The sequence below is a fragment of the Coloeus monedula genome, assembly GCF_965178545.1.
Source record: "Coloeus monedula genome assembly, chromosome: 4".
Lineage (NCBI taxonomy): Eukaryota > Metazoa > Chordata > Aves > Passeriformes > Corvidae > Coloeus > Coloeus monedula.
Window position 1 is genome coordinate 46,223,327 of NC_138784.1, and position 14,404 is coordinate 46,237,730.

At 38.1% G+C, this 14,404-nt stretch overlaps 1 long non-coding RNA gene across 1 annotated transcript in view; it reads left to right on the forward strand.

Annotated features, from left to right (window-relative positions):
* LOC309572573 overlaps positions 1-13,838 on the forward strand; it is a 48,508-nt gene extending 34,670 nt beyond the window's left edge. The window contains exon 3 of the long non-coding RNA XR_014226380.1: positions 13,452-13,838. This is a non-coding gene — a long non-coding RNA (uncharacterized lncRNA). The remainder of the gene's footprint in view (positions 1-13,451) is intronic.
* The last annotated feature ends 566 nt before the right edge of the window (positions 13,839-14,404 follow it).

Genomic DNA, 14,404 nt, shown 5'->3' on the forward strand with positions numbered 1-14,404 from the left:
AAATTTTCTTTTCACTCCTATGCATTTTAACAGGAGTTTTGATTTTTTGGGGGGGAAAAAAATAATTGGATATGTGGGAAGTGAGAAAGAATGAACCTACAAGCTATACAGACAAAAGATACTATTTCACTTAAATATATTTATGGTAGTGGGAGGGAAACTTAGATCAAACAAGAAGAAAAGACTGGAGAGGATCTACTCCAGATTCCACTGGTGTGGTAACATCTGCTATCGCAGTATCCAGCTTTTGGAATTAAATATTGATAGAAATAAGTGAACAAAAGACTGAGTAAACTGAAGTGTGTGTCTTGCCTTTGTAAAGTGCTTTTTTTTCAGCATCTGGAGCACCAGAATCAGCACCCTTTTATACAATTAATAGTACTAAATAAGGACATCAGCTGACAGGAAATAAGAAAGTTCCTATGGCAACTAAAAATAAGCACAGGAGGAAAAATGCATCAAATGCTGTCAGCAGACAGCATAAAAGGTGGCTACATGTTGATAATATAATACAAGCAGAATTAAATCCTGCTTGTAAGCGTATACATTTTAATTGCTTTTACTGGTACTTTGTTTTGGTTTGGTTTTTTTTCCCTCAAATAGGACTGTGATACCTAGGTTACAGAGTCTATTTACCAATATCTCAGATTCGTTTGCTGGCATAGGATCCTGGTTTTAAAGCCTGTGAAACACAGGGACAGAGCCCTGCATCTTCAGGAGAGCAGCTGTATCCCCTCAGATTTGGATGCTGCTTAAGAAAGCCTTTGGGTGCTTCAAATCTCGTGCACCTCTGGCACTTTCTCTCCATGTTACTCTTTGGTTCCTGCATACAAAATGTTTGAGAAACATTTTGGGTAGAAGTAGAATGTCTGATAGAGCTGTGACTTGTGGAAGAAATAGAGCTGTACACGTCATGTAGACACTACTTACATTTGCTTAAAGTTACACTGAGCTTGAGAAGCTGTAGATGATAAAATCCCTGGTGGAGGGGAAACCTGAGTGTGCAGCTGCAATGCTGAGGCCATGTGCAAGCTGTTCCTTTCATCTCAGTGGGGGAACTGGTTTTAAGGACAGTTTAACTCTTGAAAATCCTGAGTTATTTGTTTTTCCTTCCTATCTGATCTTCCTACCTTCACCTCTCATAAAAACCAAAACCAAACCCCCTCCCACCCCTACCAGACGTGTGCATGGCAGAGAATGTTGCATCTCTTCCCCTTTGCTGTCAGAAGTTGTTGTTGCCCTTGCAGACACATCCAGGCTCCTCTTTCTGATGCACAGATGTTTTCATAGTAAAACTCTTCTGCTGAGCAGCACAGGACCCTGCCAGAGTGGCTCTGTTCACCACAGCTTGGGGGGGGGGGGGGGGGGGGGGAGACAAACCCACTATCAGTTTCTTGACTAGCTCAGGAAACTTGGTTTCTGAGACAGAATGTTCAGCCCTGCAGGTAGCAATGGAATTGTATTTCTTGCCTATTATTTCTGTCCTGTTAAGTGATAAAAATGTGAGAGAATGCCAAAGCAAGACCAGAAGTAAGAACTGGGAGAAATGTGGTCAAACTGCCTTAATGCCAATAGAGGCTCTTATATTTACTCAGGACTTCTGTAATTTCTGATTTTTTCTCTATGTCTCTTTTGATTGCTGGCTCAAATTTTGAATTCAGTACTCAAATTGTAAAAGGAATTCCATTGTTCCAAAGACAACTTTGTTTTCAGTTTTAATATACAACTCAGAGGACCTTCTGGGGCAAGCCCACTCCTCACCTATGGTGAGCAGCTATGTCATATAATTGCTTCCACAGAATCAATTTGGACATGTTGCTATATATATATTTATATATGCTTCCCAATCCTGTTGTTCCATGCTTATATGGTAGTATATTAGATGTAACCCATCATTATGTGACTCAGGCTGCAAGTCGACACATGTAACCACAGGCATGTGGAGTATGAACAGATACAGGCACTGATACTATTATAGCTTACTCTGCAGTTTGGATATGTACAGGCTGTTGTGAACAATACCCAGCCCTCTATGGACTATGCTTGCACTGCCTGCAAGTCACCGCATGCACAACTCCAGAGAAATTTAGGAACAGATCATTAGGTAGTCCACAAACAAAACATCAGAAACTGGGTGATAGAGTCACTCAAAGGGAATCACTTTCTCAAACTGGCTGACAGAACAAGCGTAAACACGTTGTGTTTTGCTCTGATGTAATTAGAGCAGCAAAGAAATTAGCTGTCTTCTGATTGAATAAAGGTGGATACTACATGTAAATACTCCAGCAAACAAAATGCTTCTGAAATTATCGGAACCACAATGTCACTGTAAAAGGAAATTGCACATTATATTAACAGAACAGAAATACAGGGGATGGCAGCTGAGTGTTGGCAATTACCTTTATATTCATAACAAACTCATTGTCATTCATGTCGTGTCTGCCACGGCAGAGCAGCCTGTGTCCACAGGAGCTGCAGGCCTTGTGATAGGAAACATTTGGTCTCTGAGGCACCCGTTCCTGGTAGCACTGTCAGGCAGGTACAGCCTGAAGCAGGAGGCAAGGCACAACCTGTTCTGTCCTTTCCTCCTGTCCATGAGTACTCTGTGCTCTTCCACAGCTAGAGGAGCTTATTGGCCACTTCCTGGTGCTGCTACAGAGCTGGGTAATTGCAGTGATTACAGTGATCAGATTACAATAAAGTTTTTCCTACTGTGCTTGTGAAGTGCTGCAGGTCATCCCACCTTTTCATGGCAGATGGTAGATTTGCTGAGTGTATGAATGGGTACTGCAAGACTAATCCTCTTTCCTACCCCGCCTCAGCTAGGTTATATTCTTCACCTTGTGTGAACTAGCAGGGCAGTAAAACAGACAGCATGTCTGCTTTGTGCAAGTTAGACCTGACATTTAGTTAATGCTCTCATGTTCAACAGCTCTCTGCTGAGTTGAAGTAACAGCAACCAATGACAAGCAAAAAGAGCATCAGCGACCTCATAATTTTTGTTCCTTAGTTGAACAGATATTCTTCATTGAATAATCTAAAGACAAGTATTAAGAAAGAAATAGAGGAAACTAAACATATAGTCTGAATGTTTGCCAAGCTTTAAAGAATACATTGGGATGCTGGGTTTTGTTTTGGTTTTTGGGTTTTTAAAATACATTTTAAAAGTAGAAAATGTCAATGTATCCCTTACAAAATTAGTTTAGTTGTAACACAGAATTAACTAAGGTGTTGTACTTATACCTGTAAGGCTTATATTAAAGGCTGCTCTGCTTCTAGTGGCTCAGAACACCATTGTGAAATGCTGACTGCTCAAAATGCCAAAATTTATGGAGGTTTCGGTCTTAAAAATATCTACAAATCACAAAAACCAGTTTTCATTTGAAAAATGTGCTTCAAACAATTGAAGTGCTAAAAGAATTTCGGAAGTCTTATTTGTGGAAGAGCTAAATGAAATGTCTTTTCTCTCTGCTGTGACATTTGTCATCTTTTGTTCTAATAAAGTCCACCTCCACTGGACCTGGTGAACTTCTTGGTAACATAAGTATTTGGTTTACCTACGCTGATGCAAAGATTTCTCTTCTAGAAACAGCAACAGCTCTTTTGGCAAGTTCAGTCAGATTAGTCTGTCCAGCACTGGCCACTGAGTAGACCCAGAAGATGAGAGGGAGCCTGCATTGATTATCACTATTTTAGTGAAGTCCATTGTTGAAACTGTGTGTCTGGTGTAGGACAGGAAAGGCAGAGGCACTCACACAGGGTCTGAAATTCAGCTAACTCCTGCTGACCAAGAATGTGAACAAACTCCTAAAAGAGAAACACTTTTCAGCTGGAAAGAAGTGAAAATGTGGGGGGGGGAAAAAGGAGAAAACGGGAATGCCTTTCTAATATTAATGTGTAGTGTAATGTATTTTTCCTTTATAGAGTGACTGGTGTTCTGACAACTTCATAGTAATAGATCTCATTTAGTGGATCACTTGCAGATTATGAATGGCAATTCTCTTTGTTTCATTGATGAAAATTTCAACAAATTTTTATATAATAAAGTTACATTAGTTGTTTGCAGATAGTATACTTGGAATAAAACATTTTATAGTGAATTTGTGAGCACTTGGAACAAAAACTTATGAAATAAAATTGGACGGACAGTGTACATACAAGAAGTCAGTCTGTGTTGGTACAGGAGATTGCTCAGAAACTGAAGGAAATTCTGAAATTGGTGGGTCAAATGTTCTCTTGGCATAGTCATCCTGTTCTGTTGGAATTAACTTTTCTCATTAAAAACAAATGTAAAATTTTGCATGAAACCGTTTTTCAGCTAATTTAGAGAAGGATCTTTCATGTGCTTGTTCCTAAGGAATGCAAAGCACTTTTGGCTACTACTGATATGAAAGTCAAAGTTGTTTAGTACCTCACAGGACAGAGCTAAGAGTAATCAGGGGCGATTGCACATTCCTGGCACCTCAGGCAATGAAGTAATGTCTTCTACGTAGTGACCTGCTATACTCAGTAAATATAGCTGTCTCACAGGAAACTCATTGCATATGTTTAACCTGAGAATAATCAGAAATATTTTATTTTATTTGTAAATTAAAAATATGAATTCATTGCATCTTCAAAATTAAGAGTACTTTTCTTTTTGAGTACATAGATTTTTTCCTTGCTCAACATGTTTCTGTTTCTTCAGCAAGTATAATTTGGAAGAGGAAAATAATATGACTGATGCAATAAAATCAATCATGCTAGAAAATGTAATATTCAAAAAGTTCTTTGAATATTCTGGAAAAAAATCTGAGCAATGACAAAATGTAGTGCAATGATTAGTACTCATTTGCCATATTGAAGGCAGAAATATGTGGTAGTTTAATTGTACTCATAATTATAAATGGCTCTTGACATCACTGGAAAATCCAGCTATACCACAGCTTTTGAGATAACCAGGTTATGTTGTACATGCAGCTTAAAACGCATGTGGCAGAAGGGCATGTGACCTGCATAAGTCACTGTCCTGCGCCCAGTGCAGCACATATCATTTGCATCACACAGAAATATTTATCATTTTATGCTAATATATAGTAAGGAAATTTTTCAAAGAAGTAGTGTTTGAAATCTTCTTATTGTAAATCACTGGATTAATTTATTAAGCATGGGCTCTAAATCCCTGTTACAAGTTCAGGCCCTTTAAGGGTAGGCACACAGGGGTAATGAGTGCCTGGAATCTTCTGGTTACAAAGGACACAGGACAGAGGGGAAGCTGCCAGAAACCTCCATTTTGTCAAAGGCTGTGATGACAAGAAGGATGAAAACCTTTGGGGCTTGTATCTGTAATCAGCTACTGATGGTTTGAGCTGAGGAACAGGGGCTCCAAGGGTACCAGCTTGCCCAGTGAGGGGCATGAACTGGTAGAAAGGAGCTAGGAAGCCCTTAGCCCCTTTTAGCAGTCTGGTCCCTCAGATGGCACAGGCTCCTTGGACTACCCCTGCACTGCTAAACAAAGTGAGACCAGAGAAGATGCTTGACCCTTTGACCACTGGGAGTAGGCTGCCCATGTCCACCCTTAGCTCTACATCTCTTCCAGCTGCCCAGTGGCATTCCTATGACCCCAGCTCAGGGCTGCTGTCTGAAGTGATTCTGTTGCCTTGCTGTGAGCTGAAGTTGCACCTTGGGTTGCCAGGGCCATGGCATGGTACAGGGACGGTGGCCAGTCTTCTGGGATAATAGTGGGGGCCATGTTTGGTGGAGGTAGTGGTGGGGGATGCTGGAAACATTAAATAGTATGGGTGATCTCCAGCCTGGAACCTTGGCCCTCTTATTTACCAGGTAAGAGACTCTTAACCAAAGTCTTGGGTAAAGGTTTAGCCTGACTTTTTTTTCAGCTCTCATCTTGTGTTCATGGAAAACCTGCTGTTAAAGAGGACCGCTTTGTGAAATTGCATCAAAGATGGATTTTTACTGTTTGTCATTGGATTGTATTTCAGTGCTAAATCACACCAGATCCAGAAAGATGTCAGGAAAAAGTGGAAAACATGTCACTGCTGTCATCCCAAGTTTTGTTTGCAGTTCTTTACATTAAAGCTCTGATTTCTGCAGGAATTTTGAGGTTGATCTCGTTCTTGTCTCTTCTAGGTTTCAGGAATGTATTGTTAGGTACTAAATCAGATCTTGGTTTTGCTTGTAGTATGTTTATGTATTGTAAAATCATCTGGTCTAAATGGTGCTCCTAGGGAAGCATATAAGCACTTCAAACGATAAGATTATAATTTTCATTGTAGCCATTTTGCATTTTGTTACTATTTGCATGTGTTAACATTATGGATTTTTAAAAATGTCAAAAGGACACAAAGTTTAAAAAATCAAGCAATAAAACATAATTCAGTTTCTTTCTGGCAGTAATCTGTGTAATTTTAACTAGCTTCCTTTGGGTTTATGCACTGTGATCAATCTTTAATTAAAAGAACACACACTATTTTTTTGTTCTTGTCAATGAACCTCTTCTACTGGGACTCTTAAAGTCAGACACCTGGCATGGAAACACGTTTCATATATATGGTCCATAAATGAACTCAGTATTTGGTTTTATCATTGTCTTCATGGAGCATCCAATGCTGATTCATTTCACATTGTGCAAGACTGATGTAATGGAGAATTGTTTCCTTACGACCATTTCTTTCATGTTCCTCATTAATGCACTCAGCTGTTCCGCAAGCAGTAATGAACTTCTTGCCATACTCGTTTGCTGCAATGAAGAGTATTATTAGTCCCATTTTTCAGATAGTAAGCTGAAGCAGATGAATATGAATACTAACTTTAAGTACAAATTTTGGACATGGAGTAAAAAACCAATAGACAACTATTCTTCAGACTTTACTAGCTCACAGTACAGCACTCCCCAATGTCAGATGTGGGTGTGAGAACCCCACACTTCTGCAAGACCACCATAGTCTTCTGCTTGAGCTGATGAACAGCTAAGGGCCTGAGAAAGGATGCTTTGCAGAATGCCTTTGTGAAGTTAGCTAGATAAAAGGTCTAGAAAGGAGACTCATGCCTTTCCCTGACCAACCGCAGGGAGTGGTCCCATTAATGCAACCTCTTGTGTAACCTCCACCTTAGTTTTTTGTCTGTCTTCTGGCACAGCACAGCTGGGAAAAGCAATGGTAGAGACTTAGAGTGTAGGCGTAGCCTGTTTTATCCTGGGGTCAGAAAGAAAATAGGCTTAGCATGGACAGAATCCTTGGAAATGCTACTTATCAACTGCTACTAAGCATATGCATTTAGATATTTTCTCAATTAATTATAACTTGGCTACATTTGAGCATTATACCCATCCATCCATGTAGATGCACAACAAAAGACTTATCCATCACACAAAGACTATTCAATGCCAAATTTCACTTCCTTGCCTCAAGACATCATACTGCCAGAAATTATTGACAAAACTGTTGTAGTAATCACTGGTAAATAGCATGATTGGCAAATAAGATATTTTCTGCTGATTTTATTATTGAAAACAACTGGACAATTTATGCTAACTGTCTTTTGGAAATCAGACATGGAACATTTCAGCCCCAACAGTTAAATTCTGGAAGAGTTTTTAACGACTGAAATGAAGGGTTTCTAATGGGAAGAGTTTGGCAGCATTAACTACAAAGAGCCTTCACCGTTCAGTCCGCAGTTGCTTCTTCCAAATTGTGAGTTGCAAATCACCTCCGCCCCTAATTCTTGCTGGAGTTACAGTCCCTGATAAGAGCACCCAGAAGTTTTAATTTTTTTTACTTGGATCATGGGGGTAGAGAGGTAGAGTAGCTCTAGTGTGTAGTATTTGTATGAATACCCCACTACTAAATGCATATACAGAAGTATTTGAGGAAAAATTAAGAAGCAGGAATTATTTGTATGTACAAGGTACACAATGCCTGTAATGAAAATTTTCTGTTTATTCATCTTTCTGAAATGAGTAGGAATAGTGTTATCTGTTATTTGCATAGCTGATAACTTCCAGGTCTAGAATCACTGTAAGGTGTTTACAGTTTTGGTTTGGTTTGATTTTAGTCATATGAATTTAATGTGAAAAAGATGCAGACTTATGTTAATATGAGTCCTGCCACAAATAAAAAAACCAGTGTGTACTTGTCAGGCCAAATAAATTATAAAGAGCATATACAAAGGAGTATATATGATTGTGGTACAAATGGTTTGGGTTTTTTTTTACTTTGCTCATAGAAATACAAAGTATAACAATGCCATAACTTTTTTACGAAGTTTATCATTCTGGTAGCATGGGCTTAAAAAGAAAGCCAAAGGGCCTCATCTTTGAAGTTTTTCTTTAGCTTCAGGTAAAGACAGTGCTTTTTAGAATCCATGCAGGAACTATTTTAACAGTGTGGGATTAAAATGGACTTACGTTTACATCTTTGGGAATTGTCAGTCACTTAGTACCTGTTTATTTCACAGTCACATTCCGATTACAGCCTGTCCATAAAAGTTGAAAAATACAGTATGAAAGACATTATTATGTATTGAAGCATTCATCAGAATATTTGGTTTGTGTATTTGGGAGGTGGTGAGGAGGCACATCAGCAAGGAAGTGTTTTTCCTTAACACTTGCAAGACATGACCCGGTGAACTTGTGACTGGGAAGATTACGCCAGCACATTGCATAAAACAGATTTGCACTATGGGCACGGTCATCCCCCAAGTGCAGGTGTCAGGGGACAATAGAAAAGCTAGATTTTTGTGATTGATAATACAGGATTGATTGGATATGCCATAAGAGTCAACATCCTGAGTCATGTTTTACCAGTGTGGTGGTAAAATCATTGATATTTCAGAGTATTGATGTTTGAGAGTTCTGGCTAAGAAGTTTATCCTAAGTAAAAAGAACAGTCCTTTCAAATAGGAGCTTGCAGTCTGTTTGTTTCCCCTCCCCACTGCTAACTGAAGGTGATCCAGGGTATGCCTGATAATACAGGCTCCACGTCCTCACCTTATTTACTGTGTTAGTCCTTCTTGGACCTATGGCGGCCAGCAAGCTACTGAAGTCTGTCCCTGTTGGAGATGGATACCTGAATTTGTTAACATCAAAATGACCAATTTTTCTCACCTCTTTTATTTTTTTTTTTTTAATTCCCTGACACAGCCTATATTAGAATGATTACAGGCTGCAATCACTTAGCAGAGCATAAGGGAGCAGTGAGTGCAGTACTGTCCACATATTCTCTCCCTGTGATCACAGCTAATAAAGCTCCTGTCTGACCTGTTCCAAGCTGTACTTGTGTTATTACACACTTGGATTATCCAGATCTCCCACTCCAACCTGTAGCCCCAAACTTTTATGGCAACAAGGTTTTCACTAGAGAAAACAAGAAAGTCACTTGTATATTAAAAAGAAAAATCTTCTTTGTTTTCCCCTTTTCTTTTTCAGTCATAAGTCTTTTAGAGGTCTTTGATTGGTATTTCAGTAATCTTTATCTTCAAGAATTCAAGCAGCTCTTTTAGCCCAAAGGAACAACTTTTAAAGGTAGTTGTTTTTCTTAGCAAGACCACATCCACTCTGAACAGAAACATATTACTTGGAATTTATAATGTAATATTGTTTCTCTGAGTCATCATAATGAATCTGCATTAGTTTATTATCACTTAGACTCAGCCCCAACACATTATATAAATGATGTTGGGTAGCTTTGTATCTGAATACTAACGTCTACCACACCGCTTCTGTTGTTCTGTTCTGTGTTGCTTAAGGTAATAATTGCTGCTGCTGCTGCTGGACTAGTGATGTTATCACTGTACACCACCTATAACTACACTACATCATCTACTCAGACAGTATGGAACTGGGTGCATTTCAGATTTGTGGATATTATCACTTATGATTAAAATACTTATAGTCTCGAGGTACAACCCATAAACCTCAGAGTTCATGTTCATTCTTACCAACACAAAAAAGCCATTCTTTTTTCTTTAAACTGAAAGGTGTTGGTTTAAAATAAGTACACTTTTCTTTAAAAATGCTATTTATATTCATGGCAATGACAGTCTGTTCTAAGGCTTAATTTTGCTCTTACTATTCTCAGATGTTAATGAATTCAAAAGTGCATTTTGCCTAATAATATGTATTCCATTGAATAAATCTTTGCATTGTATAAGTCTTTCAGAAAAGAGGGTTTGTTTGCTGTGTTGTGGTTTGTTGTTTTTTTTTAATTTTGGAGCTTTTTCAGTTTCTGCTGTACTGGTTGAAGCTTTCCTGAGTTACTTCCAGTGGAATTTTTAGTTGTGAGTTGCAAACACAGTATTTTCTTCATTCATGTTATTTCATCTAAAGCTGATAGACTGAATTAAAAAAGCAGAAAAAGGAGTTCTGTCTTCCAGTTTACAAACAAACTCCAAAATGGACAAGAAAAACATCAGTTGAATCTGAAAATTAAAGAATATATGGACATATTTGTGACAATGTTCTTGCATGTATCGCTGCTTTTCAGAAGTGCCTCAGCATCTTAATGGCACTGATTTTGATGGGGAAAAAGCAGCTGGCCTACTACAGTAATTCTGAAATCCCACAAAGTAATGAACTGCTTTATTAGGCAGCAGATACCTTTAGAAGTGAGGCCCATGATGACCAGAAGCAATATGTTATTTCACTAACTACGATTAAAATTTCCTTTTCATAATAATGCAGTTTTAAATACAAAACATAGTTTAAAAGCTTTGTTTTCGTGAAACAGCAATAGAGGGTCATTTATTTTACCTGTACAAGCAATTTTAACAGGCTCTTCTTGTGTATTCTTAAAATTTTAGTTCCATCTTTCATCTGAATACTGCTTATAAAAATCTTAAAACAAAAATAATCACCAGGAAGTGTGTCCACTGCTATTATCTGGTATAAATATATATATATATCTGTACAACTAACCATCTGAAAAAATGTACATGGGACAGATGGAAAAAATATGAACAGGTTAAAAGTACCAAGTTCAATATAACTATAACTGTAACTATAACAATGAAAATTGAACAAGATCATGCCAATCGATGAAAATTAAGCTTTGTGGTCTGCTGTGACAGTGCCCATAATTAGAGATGCTGTAGAATGCAGCCCAAGCAGGATTGGAGCCCAGCTGTGCAGCCAGTGAGCCAGGACACTGCCAGTTGCATCCCCCTGGGCACAGGGAGCACAGCCAGTCTGGGTGGTCTGCAGTATACACAGGCCTGTTGAAAAACAGGCCAATTTTCACTTTTTAGCTTCAAAAGGGTCTTCCTTTTTAGTAAATCACTCAGAGTTATTTTTAGTATTTTATACTTACTGACATCTTTTTGGGGGCACAGAAAGGTAAAAATCAAGAGACATTTACTATTTATACAAATAATCCATGCTTATTGCTCATAAGGAGCAATTTAAAATGATAAATCATTATTCTATAAATCAGATATAGACAGACAACTTACTGGACTCCTTCCAACATACACTGAGACATGCACCAAAATATCAGAGTGTAATTACTTTCATTATGTATTCCAATTAATCTGAAAACAACTGAGTCTGTAAAGATCGCATCCTGCTAATTTTTACTCACATAAATCCCAATATTATTTATAGAATTGGTTGTCCTCTGTTTACTTGATTAAAATGTGGACTAATCAGGCGCTGCTTTTCCAGAAATAGTTCTTGACTATGATAATTTATCATCTTCTGAAATTTTCTTTATTTAGCCAAAACGTAAATGCATATTTTACTTCATAGCAATAGTTTAAACTTATGTCTGCTTTGGAACCAATGACTTAACTGAAAAAACCTAAACAAAAAGACCATTTTTAATATGCATCTGAAGGTATGGTCTCTTTTATGAACCCATGTTCTACTTCTGATATTCCGAAGATGTTTTGTTGTTTGACCATAGTGCTTTTCCAATAAGCATAATCATTTTTTTAATTTTGAAAATTATTTTGATAATGAATTCATCTTCACCTGTGACATTGCTTCAGTAACTCAGAAATGGATATGTGGCAGTTGTGGGCATATAACTGTCTCTGACTGTGTATTGTCAATGATTTAGACATTCTTCTTTGTATTTCAAAAGCAATGACTTTTTTGTCTTTATCATTTGTTTCAAAACCTGCTTCCTTCTTCCTTTAAAATGGAGATTCATTTTTGCATATTTGGAGTTCTCCATAAAGGGAAAAGAAATACCATGAATCTTAAAATGTTGTAAGATATTAAAATGTTAGCTAAGAATATACTATTAATGTAGCATATTTTAATAAAAAACCTTTAGCTCTCATAAAGGATTGGAAAGTTAAAGGAAGAAGCTTGATTGCACTTCCCTGGAAAGTATATTATGAGTGATGGAAGAGAAGTGTATAGCAAAACCTAAGCTCTGAGATGATCAGATCAGGCCAAGAACTCTTCTCCACCCTTGGGGCAGTTGGGTTGGTGCAGACTTGATGGAGGTTGGGTGCAGTGTGTGGGATCGTGACAGCCCTGCTTTGGTAGGTGGGCTCTTCCTGGAAAAGTGGTACCTGCACAGAGAAGTTCACTGAAGACAAAGATGTCTTGCCTTGGTGGGCGGTGTGCAGCAGGCTGTAGAGCTCTTCTGTGAAGGGAGGAAGGATATAGCTTTTTTTTTAGCCTACTCCTAATCCCCCAGCTTCCTGAACACTGAATTAATTAATTATGTCTGTAATCCTCTCCTCCTCTATTAGTTTGTGTCTTCTCTTCTGACCTCATTCCTCCCTCTTGGCCCCTTCTTCACTGGCACCATGCTTCATTCAGTGCTTAATTACTCCTCTGCACTTTGTGTTTTGTAGTTTGGAGCCCGTGTTCTGTGTTTTGTCGTATTCTGGTAATGCAAATAATCCCCTTCCTTTGAAGGTATTTATATTCTCTGATCTTGTCTCCCCTGAGCCTTCTCTTTGGCAGACTATAGAAACTGAGTTTCTTCTGTCTAACCTAAGTCGCTAGATACCTTTTAATGTTGTTTTCTCTGTATGTGTTTTCTGTAGTTTCATGGCACTTTCAAACTGTGGGGAGCAGAGTAGACCCAAAATAAGATAGATCCCTGTCCACTTACCTACCATAAAGCATGCCACAGCCTGTATTATATTTACAAAATAGCAGTGTACAATCACTCATCCCTCCTGAACTTTTACTGCAACTCTTCATGCAAAGGAAAGTATCAAGGAAAAGGGGTATTCATTAACCTATCAACAATTTGTTGATTTAAAATCTGTGCCCAGTCTAAAATCTGTAAGTCTGTTATTCACCATGCAAGGCAGTACTGAGACTGGATTGCTGTTTAGAGACCTTTTGGCCATGCCTTGTCTAAACTTCACTGACTGAATACATTGATTCTAATGAAGTTATTTGTGGCTTGCATTGATTGATTTAGAGTCTTTGTGTTTCCTAAATATTTTCTTACAGGTGTAAAGTTGATGGAGAGTCTTGTGATTCGTTGCAGGATACATTGGAGAAGATAACAACCAGAAGTCGTGAGGCTCCTTCATGTCCTGGATCCTTCTCAGCAAGAGACTGTGTAATAACTTACAGAATGACTTAATAGAAGAACCTATGGAAGTACAGCGATCAGAAAATGTGCACTGGTCTCTGATGTACAAAGGTACTGTCAGCAAGCACTAATGCCTCAGCTGGTTTTCCTCTGTTATCTTGTCTGCTATTTATTTTTGACCCTGATGGTTTAATCAGTGCCATGTGAACTGAATGCTTCATGTACCTGGAGCTCATGGAGGACTGCAGCAGCAGGTTGCAAGAGGCTCATGCCAATGCCTGCCATTCAGCTCTGTGCAAACTGGTTTTATTGGAAATCATTTGTTACAGATAGATATCTCAAATCATCGATCATTTTAAATCCCTCTTTTGTCTTGCCTCCACTAGTCGTGGCTCCAAAAGTTAAAGAATAAAACCTGTGCCAAAAAATACCTCACTTTTTTTCTGCATGTCTCATTGTTTAGTATTTCTGGAAAAATAGAAGTAAACTTAGAACAATTCTTCTTCTAGAATACTTGTTTATCTCAGTACCTCCTCTTTTCACTTTAATATAATAAGTAATAATTGCACCCCTTGGGTACATCCTGGCTGAGCTGTTTTCATTTTACTATGAAAAACTGTTTGAAATGAGGGGCTACAGATGCTTTAATACCAGGACCACAAAATGAGCTATCAATAAACCTCTATCATTCAAAAAAGCTAAGTGGTGCTGAGATTTATTAAATACCAAATATAATTTCACTGCTACTGAGTACCATAGCCCCATTCTGTTGCACTGAAAACAAAGGAGAAAATATAAAAATAATTAGCTTTATGCATTTGGAAATCTCATAGACCCCAAATAATAACTCTGGTCTTGACTTGAGTACTTGGTAGTACTCAAAGGATCTAGCCTGTGCCACAAAA